This window comes from Formica exsecta, unplaced genomic scaffold (genome assembly GCF_003651465.1).
Source record: "Formica exsecta isolate Colony F162 unplaced genomic scaffold, ASM365146v1 scaffold1, whole genome shotgun sequence".
NCBI lineage: Eukaryota > Metazoa > Arthropoda > Insecta > Hymenoptera > Formicidae > Formica > Formica exsecta.
The window spans coordinates 434191-456859 of NW_021848337.1; the positions used below are offsets into that span (position 1 = coordinate 434191).

The 22669-nt window shown below is 38.6% G+C and overlaps 1 protein-coding gene and 1 long non-coding RNA gene across 2 annotated transcripts in view; one reads left to right on the forward strand and one right to left on the reverse strand.

Annotated features, from left to right (window-relative positions):
* Nucleotides 1-22669, reverse strand: part of LOC115246078 (teneurin-a) — a 486292-nt gene that overhangs the window by 358809 nt on the left and 104814 nt on the right. Inside the window, exon 2 of the mRNA XM_029824669.1 lies at nucleotides 20179-20214. The gene's annotated coding sequence lies outside the window, so the exon portion shown is untranslated. The remainder of the gene's footprint in view (nucleotides 1-20178; nucleotides 20215-22669) is intronic.
* Nucleotides 1-22669, forward strand: part of LOC115246099 — a 244898-nt gene that overhangs the window by 115051 nt on the left and 107178 nt on the right. The window lies entirely within an intron of this gene.

Below are 22669 nucleotides of genomic sequence, written 5' to 3' on the forward strand. Positions count from 1 at the left end.
TATTCCGCGCTTTTGCGCGTAGGAACGATTAGAGCTCGAAATTGGTGATAACAACCGGCTTGCATCTGCGTTGTGTGCATTTTGTACATAGAGATGCACGCAAGCGTATGCGTGCGTGTACGTGTGTTTGTTCGGTACCGTCGCGGAGAGAAGCGCGAAAGCAACGAAGCCGGGGGTTCCTTGCTACACAGGCGTCACAACTCATCCTAATTACATCTACCCTCGTTTCCGGATTCTAGGGGTTTCCCGTCAGGAGAATACACTAGCACTTAATTAGTATTGCCAACCGGACTTGCCGGCGCGGTGCGCACTGCAATTGAGACGTTTAACTATATTTCCCTCCCGGAGAATTATTACCCTCTGATTTACAGCCTGCGCAGGCATTGATAATGATTTTCTTCTGTCACAAACGAGAATTCAGAAAAAAAGATTCATGCTTTTATTGATCCATTCATACTTTGAATCTGTATCATTGATTCTCAATTTTAAAGATCCGTTGAAGCATATATGAATGCATTAAAATGTAATATTTCATTATTACAATGCAGAAATTGTAGTATATTAAAACGATAATGGCAGTGAAATTGTTAATATCGTTCTTAAAAGCATTGTAAATTTTTCATAAAAGATCTGCTAATTAATCCGTTTTGCATAAATTGATATCGTTTGAGAGTCAGCCTACTTTTAAATTTAATTGTAACAAATCCGGTGTGATTAACGAGCAAGTGGTTGTCGGTTTGTCTGAATATATATGGTATATCACGAGGAGCATAGCGCTCCGGTTTCGCAAATCATTTATAACCTAGCATTAAAAGATCTTAACGCTCGTGTAGCGTAAAAAATGAACAGGCCGACCGAGTCGGGCCCACTAGCAATTTCGTCTCCCCGGGACATTCTTTCTAATTACCAGAGATTTATTAACGTTGTCGCTGCACAATCCACTTCTTGCATCCCGTGCCACCTCCTGCGCGCTTCCCTTAAGCAAGTTCACTCTGCCCTATCCCGTGACGATCATTCCTAAAGTAATTGCTCTTGCCGTGGTTTGAGGTAAAAATCAGAGACGCAAAACTTTCCTTGGATAATCGTTTTATTTTTCATCTCCATTATAACGTATCAATGTAATACCGCAATATTTTTCATATTTATATTGCAAGAAATAGGGAGTGTTAAAAGTAGTATTTGTCTTTGATACTTATGTCTACTATTTTCCACTTGTAAGCATTTTTTAAATTATGAAATCTAATTATATTAATTCCATGTGCTAATTTACTTTATATCTCTCTTAAGCTTACTTTGTTTTATATTTTAGAGGAATATATGTCGTGATAACTGTATCGCGCGTACATCATATTTGATCGATCAATCGTATTCTTATTTGCGATAAAATAATTTATTCTTTTAAAACAACAAAATTATGATGGTTTGCTAGGCAGAATGATGTGAATTGAAACGATAAAAGCAGATAGCCTTGTTAGTACGAAGAGTGCAAGTAAAAAAGCACCAGACTAACAATAAGTAGGACTAACCGAGCTACGAGGATATTTCGGTGTAATGGGGCGAATCCTATTTGATATTTAACAACTTCCATGGTAGAGCTTTTCTTTAACTTCCAACTTCTTTTCACTGCCTTAACGAGCACGCTGAAGATTTTAAATTAGCTCTCAATTTTAAAAAACTTTCGGGATAATTTTCATTTATTACGTCCCGTGATATAATAGCAATTTCATTTGTTTATATTTAATAATGCATCAAAGATTGATTTTGTATATACACATATGTTTAATCATGTTCTGTGATATTTATGTAGATAATATATGAATTGTGTGTTGCAGCGCAAACCGACATTATACATTATATACTGCATTTGGTATAATCATATTCGGTATAATTTGTGGATATGCAATACAGCTTGATGATGACATTCACGCTATCATGTCAGCTATTGCACCTACATTCATACATTATCTTGATTCGTGCATCTGAAATAATTTTCGAAATTAAGAATAAGTAGCTTATTACATTGCAAGCTTATTGGGATAGGATTATTCTGCTAAAAGTAAGATATGCGTCTTCGTACCATTGAGTTTTTGATTTTAACTCACAGCAGCTCATTGGGGTGAGGCCGGATGACGGAGAAAAATGGGCAGCAATTTTCCTCAAGGGTAGTCCGACGAGCGCAAAGTAAGAAAGTCAAATTGTTAGGTACGTTCTTAAAATCACGGATGAATCGAAATTGAAGGGCGAGAAGGAAATGAGCGATGACTTCATTAAATAATCTGAAAAAGAGAACCATTTTTTTCTTCTATATTTCACAGGATAATAACGTAATTCTCATGGAAATTTCTTTATCTTTCGAAAGCCACATAGATATGTATGTATGAAGAATATTCTGTGATTAATTAGGATATCATTTAATTGTTAAATGTATTTGCAACAAAATTTGTAAAGATATTCTCGTAACCTGTAATCGGAATATAGATTTTATGCTAAGTTTCTCTCAGTTTGATTTTACAAGTAAAGTAAATGTACAATCGTTATTCTTTAATTATTACAAAATTACGTGTCAGTTTCACTTGCGCGATTTATTTTGCGCTACAACTTATTTTCCGTTCGTCTTTCTCTTCCACTTTTCGTGTCCCATCGTCTCTTTACTTTTCACATTGAGGGTGACTGATTAAAGAAATCCACGTCAGATGCTCGCATCTTGGACAGAACGCCTGTCAAAAGGTTACGTTAATTGCCTCGCGCTTGATTGATTAACGTTCTGATCCTATTAACTATTGAAAAAGATTAGAGGAAATCCTTTCGAGCGCAGATAGATAGTCCCAACGTTACGAAATCTGATTTGTTTCTATTGTAAGGTGAAAAATGGTGCTTTGCATTTCGGTAAGCATATTACAACAAATTGTAATGGATTAGTTTGAAAATCAATCATATTATATGTATAACGATATTAATGAAATAATTATTCATATTTTTTTTTTTTAATGCTGCGAATGTTTATAGATTATCAGGAAAGGATTATTATTGTATATAAGCATTTGAAAAAAGACTATATTATATAATTACTTAATACATTTGCAAATATAAAAAAATATTATTACGAAAAATATATATAAAGAGGATTTTAAAACAGTTACGTTGCAGAATAATCAGTAATATGAGCAGAACAATAGTCAATACGAACGATATACTTTGCATGAGAATACAATCAGTGCAATTCAGCTGGTGCTGGCACGAGAAGCATATCGCTGTGAAATCAGCTTCACGATGATATGCCTCCACTATATATATATATATATATATATATATATATATATATATATATATATATATATATATACATATAACGCGCATACCGATGGGTTAAGTCAACGATTGACAATGAGAATAGCAAAGCGTATAGCGCATAGCACCGAGAAGATGTGTATAAATAGATTCAATTTATCTTATCAACCTTATAATAACCGAGAATAATTAATTTTATTATCGTCACGTACAAGAACTCTTTCAACTCCGAAGAACCTCTATTTTCCGTGGAAGACTGAAATATCCAGTTAGGTATAAATATACGGGTAGCCGGTGTTTAATGAACGCAGATATATCGTTATCATAATCGTTGTATTAATAGACAGAGGCAATTAAAACTTGCGAGGAATGATTCCGTCGACGTACAGCGATATGCACCGCGTCTGAACTTCATTCAGCGTGTCTGGAGAAGTCTTGAATTCTCGGCTTCGAGTTATACGAATTGATACCAGTAATTAAAACTTTCCTCGATCGTACCATGATTGTGCTATTAACGCATTTATCGGTACATTCGAGATCAGGCAAATGTTACTGTTTGCGATCCTTAATATAATATTTATTTTGCTCAAATATCAAATATATATACATATTTTATTTTATAATATTTTTTGTATATGTGGGCTAATTATTCAGTTAAAAAAGTTATATTCGATTGAATATTATTTTGATAAAAATGAGCCATTGGCTCTTTAGATATTCATCGAGACGCTTAAATAATATATTTTCGAACCCATAAATGCAGGGAGGACAGACGGAAGGAGATACACCGATATACCGATCATAAATCCAATTATAGGTGAAACTGTTCCCGATGACGTCACATCCATTCTTTGGCGGCTCTTTCTCTCTATCGGATAACAATTACGGCCGCCCATACTACTACCGCCTATGCTCGCTCAGCCATCGATATCTCATCCCTTTCCTTCGCCCCGACACCCCTTCGACAACTGACCAACACCTCAAGAAAGGTCTCTCATTTCGCACTTATGAGATTCATGTCTGCGCGCTACAAGTATTTCTCTGTCGTTGAAAACAATAGCAATATTTGACTATAGAAAATATCATTAATATTATCTATAAATTCGATCCAGCTTTAAAAATATAGCGATGTTCTTTGAATTTTTCCTTCAGAATTTGTAATAGTCAATATCATGTCGTGTATAAAAAATCTTCTAGAATTCGCACATAATCATCTTGCACTCAGTTCTAAAGACGAAAGATATATTCTTTGTACTGAAAAAACGATAAGACTGATAAAACGATCTAATAGATAAACGTTACGGATCATGTAATGACACGTGTAAAACTATAGATTTATGCTGACATTATTGATAAGACACATAGTGAGATTATATTAGTAACGTGACAAAGGACTACTGTGCAACATGAGCTTGTCTAAATATGGATGCGTGCAGTAGGAGAATATTGAATAGACTGACTACACGATAATAGACAGGTTGGACAATATCTAATAGTAGGGATGTACAAAAATGCGCACATGTAACACATAATACACGACAGTTACGGCAAGAGAGAACTATTAAGTTGATCATATAAATTGCATGTTTATTACCTCGCGACTACGCACGCTATTAGCTGTAAATGAGCATAAAAAATTCTTTTTCGCGGCCGAAATATTATTCAGTAACTTTAGACGCTGCTATAAACGCAATTTTAATTTTATCAACACGTCGTATGCAAATTCCATATCTTATTATTATATGAATGTGTTGAATTACACGAGGCAATTATATCTCTTCGCAATTGGAATGTATATAGTGCTCTTAGCTTCGTCGGAATGTAGCGGCTAAGAGCGATAAACCAGCGAAACATCACAAATTGGTATTAGCGGGCAATCGAGCACGAAATAAACAATCGTATTTAAACGTACATCTCTGCCACGAGCCGCCATCGTCCATTTGTCAGAGAATATCACATTTTTCCACTCGGCCGGGCACAAGGTACCGCGGACTCCGCTCGCTTGTGTGTGGCCCTGTTATGTGTCGCTGTTAGTGCGCGCGCGTGTATCATAAAATAAATCGCGGCAAATAAAGAAAGCGTCAAGATACAGGCGACTCTCTTTCTCTCTCTCTTTCCCGTTTCTTTCTTTTTTCTTTCGTCGGCGACGTTCCCTCGCGCCATCTCGATTCCGTCGACGTTCCACGAAAGCCGACTCCTCCGACGGCTTCTGGGATACAGAAGGAAGAGGCAGGAGGAGGAGAACTGGGGGTGAACCCACCTTCGTATCCTTACTCTTTTACTCCGGGGTGGATGTGGTATTGTACTCTCTTACGGTATTTCTAATAACTTCTTCTACATTTCTCCCTCTTCTGCTTCTGCCTCGTCCCCGCTGTCTTGTCTATCTTTTCTCCACCTTATCCGCCGTTTCCACTCTCGTACTACTGTTCTTATACACTCCTTCACCCCAGTTGCTGTTTTCTCTTTTTCTTCCCCATGTCTGGACTTCACAATGCCAGTAGTAATTCGACACCGTCGAGTCTCTCTCTCTCTCTCTTTTTCCTTCCCTTACTCCCGCACAAGCCTCTTCCGGCTCCCCTTGCTCATCGTCCCCGAGTTCACTCTGAACAACAATTATTCCGCCATATTGTCCGCTATCCTATATCGAAAGGTTGGAGGTCGAGTAAAACGAACTCGAAGGACGAGAATGCGATGGATGGGTGGTGGACGGATAAAGATGGAACGGCGCGGTAGGATCAAGTTTTTAATCACTCTCCAATGTCAGTGGAAAAAGAAATGCGAAGAGTTTGACCTGCGCACATTCCTGCCCTTTTTATGCTACATCAAGCGAGACATAAGTATCATCACTTTCTCCCTTTATCGTTTTTTAAATTTGTAAAAATAGCACACATGAATATATGAGATCTTTTGCGTTGACATGATTTTATCTTCAAAATATAATTAAAATAATAAAGAGTTATAATAGTTTATAAAGTTGCAATAATTAATAAAGCCATAATAATTTTTATTTTAACGTATTTACATGGCGATACATTTCCCCCATTACAGTAATATTAAAATTATATATCTTTGCATATATTTCTTTTCTCTTTATTTCTTCCTTTTTAACTTAGTTTGCTAAGTTGAATGTTTCTTTGCAATAATATTAGCGACTTTAATTGACGAATCAGATTCATTAACATAGGGATAGATGGTATACTATTTTAACTATTAATACAGAATAAAATTATCTTAATTATCAATGATTGTAAACGAATATAAAGATATAAGTCATTCAAGTTACATGTTTATTTTTATTAATAACATTACATTTTTCATAGTATGCAACAATTAAAATATAGTTTTGTTAAATATATATTTGATTCTATAACGGTTTCCTCTGTCACATTAGTCAATACTACTGCACAATACAATATATCAGAGCAATATCGTTATCGCCTTATTCGCTTGATTTATTTTATGTTTCTATTCATGGATATACCTTGCTACTCTTTTATGCCATTCTCGCGTCTTATTTATAGTATACCGAATATTATCTATGAGTAGAAAATGTAACGGAAATGCATTACTTACAATTCATATATTCGTGATATTTATATAAATCTTCTATTAAATACACATTTTCTTATATTATAATGCATAAGTTGCTTCAATACGATATTTATAAATTATATACTATTATAACTACACATATATATATCGCACAAGTTCGTCTCGTGTGAGATTAGCAATTATTAAGCTACCTCAGTACATTGCTTGTGCTTATTCTCATGCTTGTTTATTTAAAACTAAAATGGAAACGGACCGACGATAATGATATTGTTAAAAATGAACGAGAATGTATCTAAGGAACGTTGTCGGTACGCGATGTAACATGACGAAAGCTTTGAAACGCACTGACAAGTATCTCGCAGCGCTTGCATCGTACTCCGACATTTACGTATATAATTCAGAGTGTAGGTGAAGACAGAGCGATAATGATAACCCAAGGTATAAGGTACAATGGAAACGTCTATAATACCATGGATCTATCCTCGCTTGCGCGCGCACTTGTCAGAAATATCGGCCATTTCTGGCCTTGTGTCATATCCTCTTATTGCAGAGTCGGGCCGCGTTATACATAAGAGAAAATGGCTCGGCACGACTGTCACTCACTTTTGACGTCTGACCCGACTTTGTCGGCGACCGTCGACGGGGAGTGACGGAACCTCGCATTTACGAGTAGGAGTGCCGGCACGAGCTAAGACACGTGCAAGAATATCTGCAGCCGTGAAATCGATATTCCGGAACGACGATGTTCGCGTCCGAGCTTTTACGAGCAGCGCAGTAAAATACGCCACACAAAATCGCACAGTAGATTCCACCCCGCGTTCGATTGATCGCGCTCGAAATGTTCGATATCCGACAATAGCTTCATCGGCGAGCACAGTAAAACATTCATGCATCGGTATAGCAAACAATATCAAGTGGATTCAAGTATGGATTCAAATAATTAATCGTACAATTTAATATATCAGACAAGCATATATGTGCAGTGTTGGATATATAAAAATTTTCTAATGGCTGCTAATGCACGATTAAAAGCAATAATTTTATTATGATTAATGGCAATTTTATGCGTTGGCTATTGTACTTGGAAGCCTTGAATATCGTGAAATATTTCGATGAGGTCTTATCGGCAAATGATTACATCGATAAACTGCAATGGATGTTACCGTTGCAGTTGGTTCGTTACGGCAAAAATTTATCTGACTGGTAACCCCATCGCTCGAGTTTCACCCCAGTACACAGTTTACAGAGGGTGTTAGAATGCTCCATCGGCAACGAACTACCCTTTGCCGCGAGACTTCCTTACCGACTATCTCGAGTAAAACTACCCCTCGTTGTAGGGGTGCGATTCCGATGTCGGTATACTACGATGGTAGTATAATTCACACGGTATTTCTAGCTCAGGCACTGCTTTACCCTTCCAGTAACTGCACGTCATAGATATCGATGTATTTATTTAGGCATATATTCTTATATCGAAAGTTAAATATTTTTCATTTTATGATACATTTATTAATAATGTTCGCTATAATTATATTATATTAGTTAAGATCGATCTGTTAATCAATCCTCTAATTATTTTAAAACATTCAGCACATATATACAACACAATAATAATATAATAATTATATCCTTAAATCTTATATCCTTCTTAGATTTCTATAAAATACTGTTGTTCGAAATATATGTAATGCGAAATGGTACTATTGCCACATACGGTCGCATTCCTATGTAAGCAGCATGGTTTTCAAGTTTTCAGGTCAAGAAAACTTGATGCCTGAGAAGAGTGGCCAATTTCACCACTGATGAGCCACTACGTGATATGGGCTTCTAATACTGCGAGTTCTATGTAGCTGCTGACGAGACACTTTTCTATATCGAGAATTTACCAGCGATTCTTTGATTTGTTGCTGATTGTAAGCATTCCAAATTTCTTGTATATGTCAAATATGTTGCCGATTTCGTTATTTATTGTGATAATTATACCAATTTTTTTTAAATTATGGAATTTTTCAATATATTGAATTCTTGAAACATACTGTCATCGATGACATATACTTGATAAATTAAAATAAAATTTTTGGGAATGTTTATATATAATAACGAAAGTATAGTAAAAGTGCATGCACCGGAAAGCGGTGTATTTAGAAAAACGCATTATATACATATTAACTCAAAGTATTATGCATGGAATAATAAAGAGGGCTAGACGAATGTAACCGTTTAAAATGTAATCATATATACATAGCTATGAAAATAATTCATAAAAAAGTAGTTCTATTTTATTTAAGAACGAATTTTTTAATATATCGTTAAATATACGAGCAATCATATATGCTGTAAATCTCTCTTGTAATATTATAATATATAATCACACACGTTTAATTGAAATCGCAAATCGACGATTATTATTTTAATTGGAGGATTGATAATTCGCCAGCTTTCATTCCATTAATAATAGTCATACCAACCGTGTATCAAAATCCTATCATCCATGGGGCGTGATATAAATAGCGATTCGGATTTCCATCGAAATGCGTGGCGCGTTTACGTAGCATATTCACAGTTTTCGTAATATCGAATAAGGGAGGGAGTTATGTTCGCATAAATATAAATAATGTATCAGCTCAAACGCCTTATCCAATCATCTTGGATGCTGCGGGATATTTGAAAATCATTGCACGTTCCGTCGTTCCATAGAACATCTAGGATCGGTCATCTAGAGTGTGTTGTATAAGTTTTGCATATTCCGCGCATCTCGAACATCTCGAAGGGCCTAAAGGGTCTACGCTGGCGAATCCGTTTCGTACTGTCTATGATGCTCCCGATATTGTTCGGTTTCTATCCGGTTTCGTGAATTGTTTTCGGTCAGCCTAGACAATAGACGGTAAAAAAACGCGCAGACTCGACGCGCCATATTGAAATTTACATACGTATTCGATGTACATAGTGTGCATCTACCTACCTACGAACGTGTGTACCTATATCGGCAGTGGAGTGAGAAAGGACTTAGGGTCTCTATTGGATTACAGAACAAGCGGCTAGCACTCAAGCTTCGTAACCCCCACCGCCTTGCTCGAGGCAAAGTAGTTTAGCTTTGGAGTATAGCCTTACCCATCTAGCCTTAGCTTGCCTGTCCATCCGTTACGTTATGTATCCACAGGATCCTCCCTAACGTCGTGTCTTGCTCTCCTTCTCTCGATTTTCCGTCTCCCTTCGTTCCTTCCCTGCCTCTTCGTGCGTCGCGGCAACGTGACCGTCCCACGCAGGTAAGGAAAATAAAGGAGCGGCTCTTCTTCGCCCCAATCTGCACCCTTATAGGGCATGTGTGTATACGGGCGAAAATAGCCTATCTCGTTGAATTGTACATTTTGTTTTTCCTAATTTTCTTCGAGCCTTCTTTCGCAGTTTTGCATTTATAAAAATGTTATTCTCAAGTTTATTAAATGTTAAATTTAACAGTAATAAACTACTCCAATTTTTAATATATTTATACTCTTGCCAAAAAATTTAGAATATATTTAATTTAAGATATATTTTCTAAAATAATAACAAATAAAATAAATAAATTATTTTGCGTACATTATGATTTAAATTATCAGAAAATCAAGATAAGTAATAAAAAAAAAAAAAACTACGGTTAAATTTATTTTAGTATGAAAATATGTAAGCGTCACGTTAAGATTTCTTTATTTAATAACCAATTTGTATCTGTTATCGTTACACCGATCTTGCGATCCACGTCAGCGATTTGAAGCACATGCACTCGGACATTCCGTGCAATTCATCAGTGGACGTACGTCTCGACGTTATTTCACACCGCAGAAATATTATTGCTCGCGTAGGTAACGAACACCGCGGAGAGAGCATCGTGTTGCGCCGTTAAATTAGCAATGCTACTTTCCGTTCCGACAGGGAACAAGTTGCCACGGTTGTTACCGGATTTACGTTTTACAGCCAGCGATACGTTCGCGCGCATATACATGGTCACTAGCAAACAACGGGTACAACTTGACCCAAATACTCGAAATCGTTGCCGTCTGTCGGACAGAGGCTGGATGGAAGTTGGCGAACATTGGTACGCCGGTGGCGTGGGCGCGCGTGACCGTATATGTGTGTATACATGTGCCCGGATAGTGGTAAACGCGATGTTATTAAAGTAGTAAATTTCATCCTCGCCAGGATATGGATTAGATTCCGCGTATGCTCGCCGGCTCGAAACGACGGTACGTCAGAAAACAAAGTAACGTTCCATTGTTTCAAGGAACAAGAGGGCCAAGCCGGTCTGGCGTGTGCCAGCGTGGCTATTATTATGCCATGTGATACTGGGTCAGCTTAGAGGGACCTGTTAAAAAGAAAGAAAAAAGAAAAGAAAGAAAGAGAGAAAGAATTCGCTCGTAATGGGCTAATCCATCATCGGGGGGTAACGAAACGGGAAAGAACCAACGAATACTCCAAATTGCATTCTACAGAAAGGGATTCGAACGATCGATAAGGTCGCGAGACGATATCAACGTAATACTCGTAATTCCACTCTTCGTTCTTCGGATTTCTCTGCACCCGGCTGCGTATATATCCTATATCGCATAAACTCGGATCACAGTTTGCGATAGTTTCCGAAGCTTCACGCTCGTATGGGAGAGCCCACGGAGATCTTGTCGCGTGTACATCTGTATACTTAATTATAGCGTGTGTATGAAATTTATGTAAATCGATCCCGATCTCGAAAAATTGTATTATTATTTACTAACAAGAAAAATCGCGCACATACAATTTTTTTACTCACATTTTTTAGAGAATAGTTCAAGAAAAGAGTAGATATATGCTCATAAGAAATGTAGTTTATTAATGTTAAATTATAACAAGCAGCGCATTTTTCTAAGATAGCGAAATACGCTACATTTTTCTTCGTCGGTATCGCCAGACGGCGGGCACTTATGCCCAAAAGGCCGAGCAAATTGACTCGAGTTGCAGGGTGGGTTAGTCTATCGGACAAGGAACTGGCGGTGGTCCAGCTCATTAAGAGTAACATTCTTTTTAGCTCGGACCCTCCGAAAGACCATTTTGCTTCACTGGATATATATGCACGCACATAATCACCGATATAATCGCTTATGCGACGGTCATGTTTGAATCATCTGAGAAAAGGTCATCGGGCAAAATGCCAATTTAATGAGACCGCATTCAGTCGTAGCAGTCCTTAATTATTTAAAGACGCTATTGTCTCTCACAATATAGAATTATGGTATCGCAAATAATACAAAAGTTTGTCTGTATGATTAGATGTAAAGTATAAATATCGCGCGCGCTACGCTCGTAATTTGACATTTAAAAATATATCACTTTGTTACAATTCTGTCAACAAAAAACAACAATTATAATATTTCGGATATTTTCAGTGACTTGTTATTTAATAATTCGTTTGCCGTATCGCCAAGTTTATAAGTATGTCACATTTAAAATATTGATGTAGAGAATCTCATAAAGTATTTTAGAGAGGAAAGAGAGACAGAATCCGCGAGATAATTTATACAGGAAAAACATTTTACCTTTGAGAATATTATTATACATATTTTTTCTTCTTAGTGTAGGAACTATTTACCTTACGATATTAATCCGCGAAGGGTTAGACGGTAAGTCCTTCTATGCGTCTCACGAAATCGCGAGGTATCGCGCTCCCATGCGTAACGCAATAGCGATGCTTAATGTCACGCAGCGCTACGCGTTTAATCTACAATCACGGAGCGGCTTATCCTCTTAATGCACACGACGTCTGTTGGAGGTCCTAGGACTCCACTCGATTCGGGATTAGATACCGGCTGACTGCTAACACCTACGGTTACTCGCTACGGCGTTATCCGTAATTGGAAACTTCCGTATAATTATCCGCCCACGGCTTCTTGTCCGTCCGCATACGGCGCGCCTGCAGCACGATAAAGCATCCTCTCATCCGCTGCCTGCTCTGGTAACCATCATTAATGCGATTCGCTCGGTCGACTACGAGTGTCGTTGTTTCGAGAGTGGCCGTACGCCAATGTCGACGTAACGCCGCGAACGTGCATTCGGTTCGAGCGCTTTTGCGGCTACTATAGCGTAATCGCTGCCACAGGATCCGATTGCGGTTGTTTCGTCGAACGAAGGCACGTAGGTCACAAGATTCCTGGCACGTTCATAGATTCTATTGATTCTTGGTCATCGCGCTGCGCGACTTTCGTTGCTAAAATACAATTGTCTGTTAATATATTGGTGCAACTAATATAAATTTAATCTTCCGACAAAGTACATCGGTCACGAGTCGATAGTGAACGCGAGTATTTTTTATCGAATTGTGTTTAATGATTTTATGATTCAATTGAACGATCGATGCGCGCCATTTATACGACCATAAATTCTAAATATTAAAATTAAATCGATTAGATAAATAGTAATCGAGTAATAACGTGTACGATTGAAAAAAAAAAAACACACAAAACGTTGATTTTAATTGATGTTAATGCCATTTAATATACACTCTCGATAGCGCACGATCGAGAGTGTATAGTGAATATAAAAAGAGCGAGAGCTTTCTCGAGAAAACACCGTTAGCCGCGGGCCAGACCGGGATTGAGGTTTTATTGATCTCAACGAAGCTGTATTTTCGAACGAGCTATAACCTAGACAACACACGACATTGCTTTTTACCAGATTTCTCTCCTCGGCGTTCTAGATTCACGCGTTATCCGCTTCCGCGGGCACGATTTATTCGCGGCCTTTTCACCGACAGCAGCAGCGGCGCGGCAACCAACCTCGATCCCCTTTAAAACCCCTTCTCCTATCCGTCGATTCCTCGATAAATTCGAGATAACGGCTCATCGCGTTTCGTCTTATAACGCGATTCCAAGAGGTCTATTCTCTTTTCCGCAACCCCATCCGCGCACGAAATCGACCTAGAACAATGCCCGTGGAGCGAGGGCCGTTGGTCGAAGCAATAGGATTCGTTTAATATTACATTACGTGGCGGCTACGAAAACATATACTACATACGGTATATTTCTTCCCCGAAGGAGATCGGAACGGGAGGTATTTTTATTCGTCTCTTACAGAATGGGGTCCGTTGACGAGAGAGCGCGAGGAAATGTGCACGCGAAACGGAGTAGCATCCGGTCCTCGGTCTCTATATTCCGATGGCGTTCGGCGATGACCGCCCTTCGATAACGTTTGGACACGTCCAACGTTGGAATTCCCGCTGAAGTCTCTTCCCCGAATCGACCGCCATCGTCTCGATATCCAACGTCGGCGTGGCGGCAAACCGTTATTTCACGCCGCGAGGGACGGCAACGGAAGGGTAGGATGAAGCGGGTGGACGACCCTGTACCCTGTGGCACGACGGCGGGCGGAAAAATTCTCTCTCGAGCGCTCCTCGCCGGCCATTAATTCTATTGTCCTTCCGATCACACGGTATCTATAGTCGGGCTTTGTTCTCCGAGGACCTTACGAAAAAGTTGCGACCGAGCAATTCATTCGAGAGTCGGCGGGCTTACCGCGAGATAATAAATTGTACGGCGCGGGACGCGACGCGTCGCGTCGTTTGCCTTTATTGCTTCACCTCGGTAAGTCGTGTGAAAAAGTAGCGAGTTTTGGGCACGTGCCGCGATTGCAAATACTTACGTCGGCGATTGCGTTTCCGCCACATCAATCGCGTATTTTCTGAATTGCCTTTGCCGCGAGTGCTTTCCTTGAACGTCGAAATCGTACGCCATATATGTATACGCCGAGAGGTAGCAACAAATGTGTCGACGTTACTGATGACGGAATGATATTAAAAAGATAATATATAAAAGAAAAAGAGAGACATCACTATATTGCATAATGCTCCTCTTTTTATAACTATTAAATAATGCTGCATTTTGTAAACTAAAATAATATGTAATAAAAGAATTTTGTAATGCTTTTATTTGTAAACTGTAGGTATGCGTTACATGTGTAGTATTTTAAATAAATTTTACGGCATTTCAATGAAACGTTTATTTTGATACACTTAAACGTTTATGGAGGAATGCGCGTTTAAATTAATTCGTAGCAGGTCGCTAAACTGTCAACAACTGTTTGTTAAAAAAAAAAAATGGGGGAATCGAAAAGCAATGTCAAGTTTCAGCCACAACGATGTTTTTCACAAACGTTGGAAAATAAATGAAAATAGTGAACACGACTAAGCGCGTTTATGGGGGGTAATGAAAAAAAACGAGTTTAACGGTACGTTTGTGACCCAATTCCCATTTTACATTTTAAAGCGTCGCGACTCGTTTAACTCCATTACAGGGACGGTATTTAATTAACAGGAAAAAAATGTTGAATAGTTTCGTTGTAGTTAGCTCCGAACTTCCCAGCAATGTAGACCAACGTAAGAACCGCGCGCAAGTCGGTTGACTCTTAAAATGTCCATGGATCGAACGTTTAAAGAAAGGGATAGAGGGGAAAAAGAAAGAGAGAATTTTATAAATGCTTTAGCGATTGCACCTACACAACGTCATTGTGTCGTACACCTTGAATTTTATTCGTAAAACTGCACGTTGGCGGTCCTTCAATAACCAGGAAACCACACTGACGCAATTTTATAAACCGACATGAAAGTGCGCAAATCAAAATTTCCTTTTACTTCTTTTTGCCAACGCTTTTTGAAATGTACTGTTGACATAGGGAATATGTGTCTCCCTGTGTCAATATAACCTCATAGAAAATATGTCACGTCTATTTTGAGAACTTTTGATGTAAAAAACATGTAACGAACATTTTTCACATTTTTAGTTTTTCAACTAGTATATAAAGCTTTAAATATTAAATATCTATAACTATTAAAATTGGGCAAATAAGAGCCACACGCTGGGAAGAAGGCGTCAAAATTCTGTGATTCTTCTTAAATTAAATAATGTTTATTAATTAAACATGATTTAAAATTTATTTTTTATTCATTATTCATTATTTTAATTAAAATTATTACTCATGTTGATTTATTTTAAATTACTGAGAATGGCTCGATGTGGGACCGAAACGTTTAATTAATGCGCGTGGCACTTATTTGCCCGATTTTAATAGTTGTAGATTTTTACCTATTGTTCTAATTAAATGATTGGACCTACTGATCTATACAAATGTAGTTAATTTAAAATTAACCTTGCCAGAAACCAGTAAACGCTAATATATTAATTCTAAACTTCTTTCTTAGATTTATCGGATATTCCTGAAATATTTACATTATCCTTGATTCGTAAGGCTGGAATTGTGAAAATACGCGGAATTAGCGGACCATCTATCGAGAGAAGTTACCACCATTATACTGTTTTCTTCTCCTATTTCCAGCAATCAATTTCCTTCGTTTCGCTCCCGGTCGTTTCTATCCAGCCGAGTCAATTTAATTCTGATTAATTACGTTTTAATTAATACAAACGCGTTTTCCGAACAACCTTAGGCTGAGTCTGCGAACCGAGGGAGATCTGCGAATGGTACGTCGTCTTTTTCTGCTAAGTTCTCCGCTTTTATCTCGGATGAAATCGAGGCACAATTGTCTCGGAAATCCGAGTGAGAAAGACGAGTGAGTCTTCAATTCGGTCGGATTTTTCCTACCATAGCAGATTAATGGAAAATAATGGCCGACAACGTGGAATCGCGGTCGAGGAATCTCGTTATATCGCTGTGTCAAAAGGCCGTCGTTCATATTTATTTGTGACGGAAATGCTCAGTACAACTATGTAGAATTTTGTCCGATAATTGCCCGAACACGACGACTACGATTCTTTCATATTGTCTCATTTATGCTTTTTTCCGCTGTCACTGTAAGATACAAGAACTGTGTATATGCAATATATATTAAAGTCAAATCGAGATAAGTTTAATAAATACGATCTAGACGGAAATTTCCCTCGAAGAGAGATTGACGGTTTGATATAGAATATTATGCGCTTTGAAAGCAAAAGAAATAAGCAAGAGTTATAAAAAGAAAGAGGAAATAAATCCCGATTGTGAAAATCTGCTGATAGATTGCTGCATGATAAAGAGGGACGATTGCGACATTGTTTTAGACCAGTTATTTTACGAGAAATAATATAATCACGATTTTGATCGCAAAACTTTTCAAATCTTGTAAATTGAAATTGACAATCATATGATATCAACGCTCCATCGATTTAATTACGTGGCTAGTAAAGTAGACTGATATTTTTTTCTATATTTCTCCGTACATTCCGCAATTGTTCTTATATTACCGTAAATCTCCGCTATATCTCGTAATCGCATCTTTTATACGTATAGCTGTGTATATTAAACGCGCAATACTCTCTCGCTTCTTCATATCTGCACGATTGCGGACGCGCGCTTTCAAGACTCGTTTCCCATTTCTCGCATTAGCGAATTTCTCCGCACGACTCGCAGATAAAATTACGTTATAACGATATTCAAAAGTCGAGAGCTCTCCGAGCTGCGGCAATAATTGTTCATAGCGGATATGTCCGTGCTCCGTCTCTCGAAAGCGGACGATTTTCTCTATCTCGAAGGCGACGGGTGGCACGGTCGGTTATCAGAAGAAAACGCGTACGGCAACTGCTCAACCTCGAGATTTCCCGGGCGGAGAAACGCGGAAAAACATACCCACAAAGAAACTCATCGTTTTGCAGCTGCAGGTAACGTCGGCGGACCGCGTTGCGGTGTGCCACCCCCAAGATAATGTTAATATCCAGCTCGAGGTTTTGTAATTGGCAATTATTTTAGCTTACTCCGCTCTTTGTTCTCCGACGTTATCCCGGCGATGGTGCTCACCCGGATTCCCCGAAGAATCCTCGAATGTGCCTGCAGCTGCGTCCTTTACGCAATCACTTCGGGGCTAAGCCGCCACCGACTCGTATCCCTAGCGGCCTGGAACTTCTCTTAACGCGAAAACGTATGTCCCATTTTCCGTTGAATTTCTTGTTATCGCTGAACGGTCGAGAAAATTCGGGATCAGGATTTTCTGAAGCTGCCTAGAACTATCAACTTTTCTAAGACTTACGGTAACGGGACGAATATTTTCGAACATTATTCCGGACGAACCTTCTGCGTCGCGCGGACGTAAACGCAATGTTTGCTCGCAACGCGCATCCACCCACAAGGAAGACTGATAGTCAAAAGCGCGGCACCAGGATCAGGGCGCGTTTTAGCGGTAAACGCGAGGCGTGGCTTCCGGACTTTCGCGTTACGGCGCGCGCTATCGAGGACAGGCATAAATCCTGAACGTCGACCGGCCGCGAACGAGCGCCACTGAAGCGCGTGTATATCCTGTATCTCGCTCTCTCTCTCTCTCTCTCCCCCTTTCTCTTTCTCTCTCGCGGTGTACACACACACAAAAGCGAAAGGTTATTAACGAGCCCAGATTAAACCCGATAACACGCCGCGACGGTATCTTTCGGTTCATGGCGATGCACGAGGCGCCCTTTGCCGGCGCTACGCGCACACCCGGCCCTCTCTCGTTATCCATTTTCGCCGTTAACGTTTAATGCATTCCCCATGCGCACCCGCCGTGCCAGTCGCAAGCCTCGGCTCCACAAATTTTGCAAAACACCGATATAAATCGTTTGATAACGCGTGCTGGCCCTGAGCGTCGATATATACAATGCGGGAGTCAACGGCGGACAGGTGGGGCGGCAAGGGGGTGAGAGTGAGAGGGCGCGGGCGCGGGGAAAGAGAAAGGGAGTGGGATCGCGCTGGAAATTTGGCGATACGCCAGGCGCATCGACGACGCTGCAAAGTGCGCACGCCAGCCGGTGCATCGCATCGTTCGGCCGACCAAACGTGTCGGATGACGTAACCGATATCGCTAATTGCAAAAACTACCACCGCGGAACATCGCCCGCGGTATCTCGCGCCGGACTTTTTAACCCGTGCGCGTCGCCCGGTTTTGAATTCGATACTATCGCGGGTAATTTAGACGTTTCTTTTAACGCGAAACCGCAACGCCAGCGATGTTGCTATCACTCGTCGATGTGCGCGAAATTTCGCGAAAACTTTTCTAATATCCATCCATACACACGCACACACACACACATCGGGCTGTTAGACGTGTTTTTAACTGCCATTGCTGTGTACTGGACGACATACACGGTCGTGAATATTCCGACGTCACTTTCAATTAATATGCATATACAAAAAAGAGCGGATATATATAAAAAGATATTAAAAAAATTTCAGCTCGCGGGGAAATTCATACGCGCAGTGCGATAGAAAAATATAAAAGTATCAAAGCATATCGAATTTATTCAAAACGAATAATATAATACGTTTTCTAAGGCAATATTAAATAAAGCGAGAGAGAGAGAGAGAGAGAGAGAGAGAGAACACATGACTAAAGCGTTAAAATAAATTCATATATGTATATACTCGTTATATATATACGTCGACCAAGAATTTCAATTCCCGCTAACAGAAATCCGCGGTGGGATTTTGTCAAGAAACATTTCTAAGGCATGTTCAGCGACGCGGACACTTACGGCAATTAAACATCTCTCCTCTACAGGATCCACAAACTCTTCGAGAAAAAACTAAATAAATAGAGGAGTTCGCCTTGCAGGCCGCGAAGGACGAGGTCGATGTGGATACGCGGCGGTCGGTAGCGCCAGGGAGCTTGTGCAAACGCAAAAGCTCACGGCTGAAGATAAACAGTGAGACTGTAAGCTGCAACATACCTTCGGGCATTGCGCGGGAGGTAGGTAGGTAGGTAGATAGGAAGGAAGAATAGAGGTAGGTAGGAAGAGCCAGATGGAGAGAAATACACGGACATTGTGCAAGGTTGTGAGCCTCTTTCAAGGAGACGAGAAACTAAGACGGGCAGAGAGAAAACTCTGGCGAAAAAGAGCCACCAGCTATAACGTTGACACCTAACAGCCGAAGGTTCTATCCGCCTCTTCCGAGAGGGTCCTCTGTAAACTTACGACATTAGACCGTCTGTGGAATAAACTCTCGTTTTAATAGCGTAAATATACATGACGCGTAATCCACTTTGTCTCTCTTTGTTGCGGCTTCTCACGCGAGATTTTTGTGTAATGTGGGAATGTCTCCGACATATCGTGAATCTTTTCAGGTCGCAAGTTCGCGCCGTTCCGGACTGCGAATTTCACTCGAATGGTTGCCAGATAAAAGTGTCGTTCGTAAACCACAGACGAAAAATGTATTTGCGTTTTACATTTTACACGCAATACGTAAACATTGAAATTATATGATATATAATTATAATCATGCATGCATTGATAGGTAATCGACATGAATAAAACTTTTCAATAGATTTGAGTAAATTTTAATTTGTGTGTGTGTAAGCAATATATCGAGACTCAAAAATCCTACCTGTTGTGGTTTCCGTTGGATAGATCAGAAATCGTCCTGCAACAGACACAGATATTCTTGCTAATTAATTATTATTAATATATGAACTAAAACAACAAACAATAATAATTATAATTTTCATTGGATCGGAAATAATAACATAATTAAATTTACTAACCGATCTGACTTTTTGTTTTGATAATATATAACATGTGAAACAATATAAAACGTATCATATTATAATCTCAAATTACATATATACAATTTTTAACGCATCGTTACATCTAGTATCGATATTGCTTTTATTAGAGAAAATAGAATTTATTATATGTATCTCCAAATATAACTACAGTTTTAATCGAGCAATTTAAAATAGCTTGGAGCCAGAGATGGGTAAGAGTATATTTTGGAACAGCTAATCTAGCTTCAGGTCTTAACTTGTAACTAGGTTAGTGGACGCGTGCTCATCGTTCGTGACAGAGGTTTGCACTTCAAAACTACGTGACGTGGCTTACGTTCTCGCTGCGTGTTCTCGGAAAACTGACGCGTTGGTCATTACTTGCAGCAACGAGTACCCGATCGCAAGGGGAATAATTAATTCGAGCAATGTCATTAAAAGTACCGCGAAAGTTAAAACACGCTAAATGACACGTTTATCATGGTAAGTGTGTTAAAGCGACACTCTCGGCGTTGTAAACTCGTAGGAGGGACGCATGCAATTATATATAGAATTAAATAAAACACATGATCTCATTGAACGCTTATGAATCATGTACGCGCCCGATTTTTTTTGTTCCGTAATAAACTAAAATAATTAGCGTAATAATCAATACACGATAGAGCGCATGGCATTAAATAAAAGAAAATGAGGTAATATAACCTTTTTTTTTTGTACCGCACAAATAATAGCGTTAATGATTATCCATCGAATTTATCACGGACGTATCCTCCTGTGGCGTGCATGTGTCGAGTTCGTGCATATAATTTATTATCACTTCGCGTTACACTAAAAATGCCTTTACTGATTCATTCGCAGACGCATAAAAACCACGCCGCCATACATTACTCCTAGGAGACCCTTGTATCCACTTTACGCACACACAATCAACCGCGCTATAAAGTGCACCTCAACCTACCAATATTTTTCCCTCTACTTTTGCGTTTTACAACTTTGAGCATGAATATAAGAGACAACGGAAACTGCATCACTATATTCTTTCATCAACTTATCTCATCTAACATTTTACGGCATCGTGCGTCTCGATAGTTAATTTTTCTGCACATACATTACTTTCCAAAAAATTATTATTTTTTGCCGAACGTTATCGTTATAGATTTTTACTGCCGCATTTACAATATTCGGATACTTAAACATATTTTTTTCTTATTAGATGTAATTTCACGGACAGAGCTTTCGATATCGTATGTAAAGTGGCGTATACAGATATAAATAAAATTCGTTCGTAGTATTCAGCGAGGCTAAGAAATTCAAAGCTAACTAAAGTTGTGTCGAGAGTTCGAAACTCTTACTTCACGAGGCACAGAGGCAGTAAGATCTTGCACAATGCGCTACAGACTATAGAGCTCTCTTGTTAAAGATTAGCACGATTCTAGAAAAGCTCCTGGAGAGTGAATGAAAGACACGAACGGAGATATTGTTTTCTTGTCGCGTGTTTCAAACTAACTCCGAAGGGTAATAAAGATACAGTAGAGAGTAGGAACAAGACATCGCTAAAAAAGCAAACAAAGATTTTAAGAGCGATAAGAGAATGAAAGAATTTTAATTAGCATCGAAAGTAATAAGTTTATAAGAAAAAGATGTGCATTTGAAAGTTTGTCATATTTACGCGAAACTGTAGCACTTTTACATATGAGGAGTGTAATAAATGTAACGGTCTGACTATCTTTCGACATAACAAACATTTGCCCCATATAACCATGGTAATCCTCTGAGGAACACTTTTCATATTCTGATATAAATTGGATAGACCAGGCTCAGTATAATCGATAGTATTTTATCGCAATCCTAGTACTTTATCGTTCGCTAACAAGATGTCAATCTCCCCTTTTTTCCGCCCCCACTAAGTATATATATTGCCGTCTTCTTTGTAAATCAACAGGATAAATAATAAAATTTATTTCTTCCATAAAAATAGAAATAAAAATTGAATGGTTTTATTTAATGCTATAAAATATTCGCGGTTTTTATAAAACTTTGTGATTTCTATTATGTGAATGTAATAAATATTATTTTATGGACTCGATCATTTTACAAATTATTTATGCTATTTTAATAATTTTATATTTAATTCTTTTGTTTATGTAAAATGGAAATAAAAATATTTTTAATAAAAATATTTATTTCTGTTTAATAATAAAATATATATATATGCGCATATATTATTTTACAAAAAATAATTCATATTGATATATTTATTCGGTAATAAGAGTATCGATCGTGGTTTGTAATGATGAATACAAACGCTTCATTTATTTTTGCGTATTATGTTTT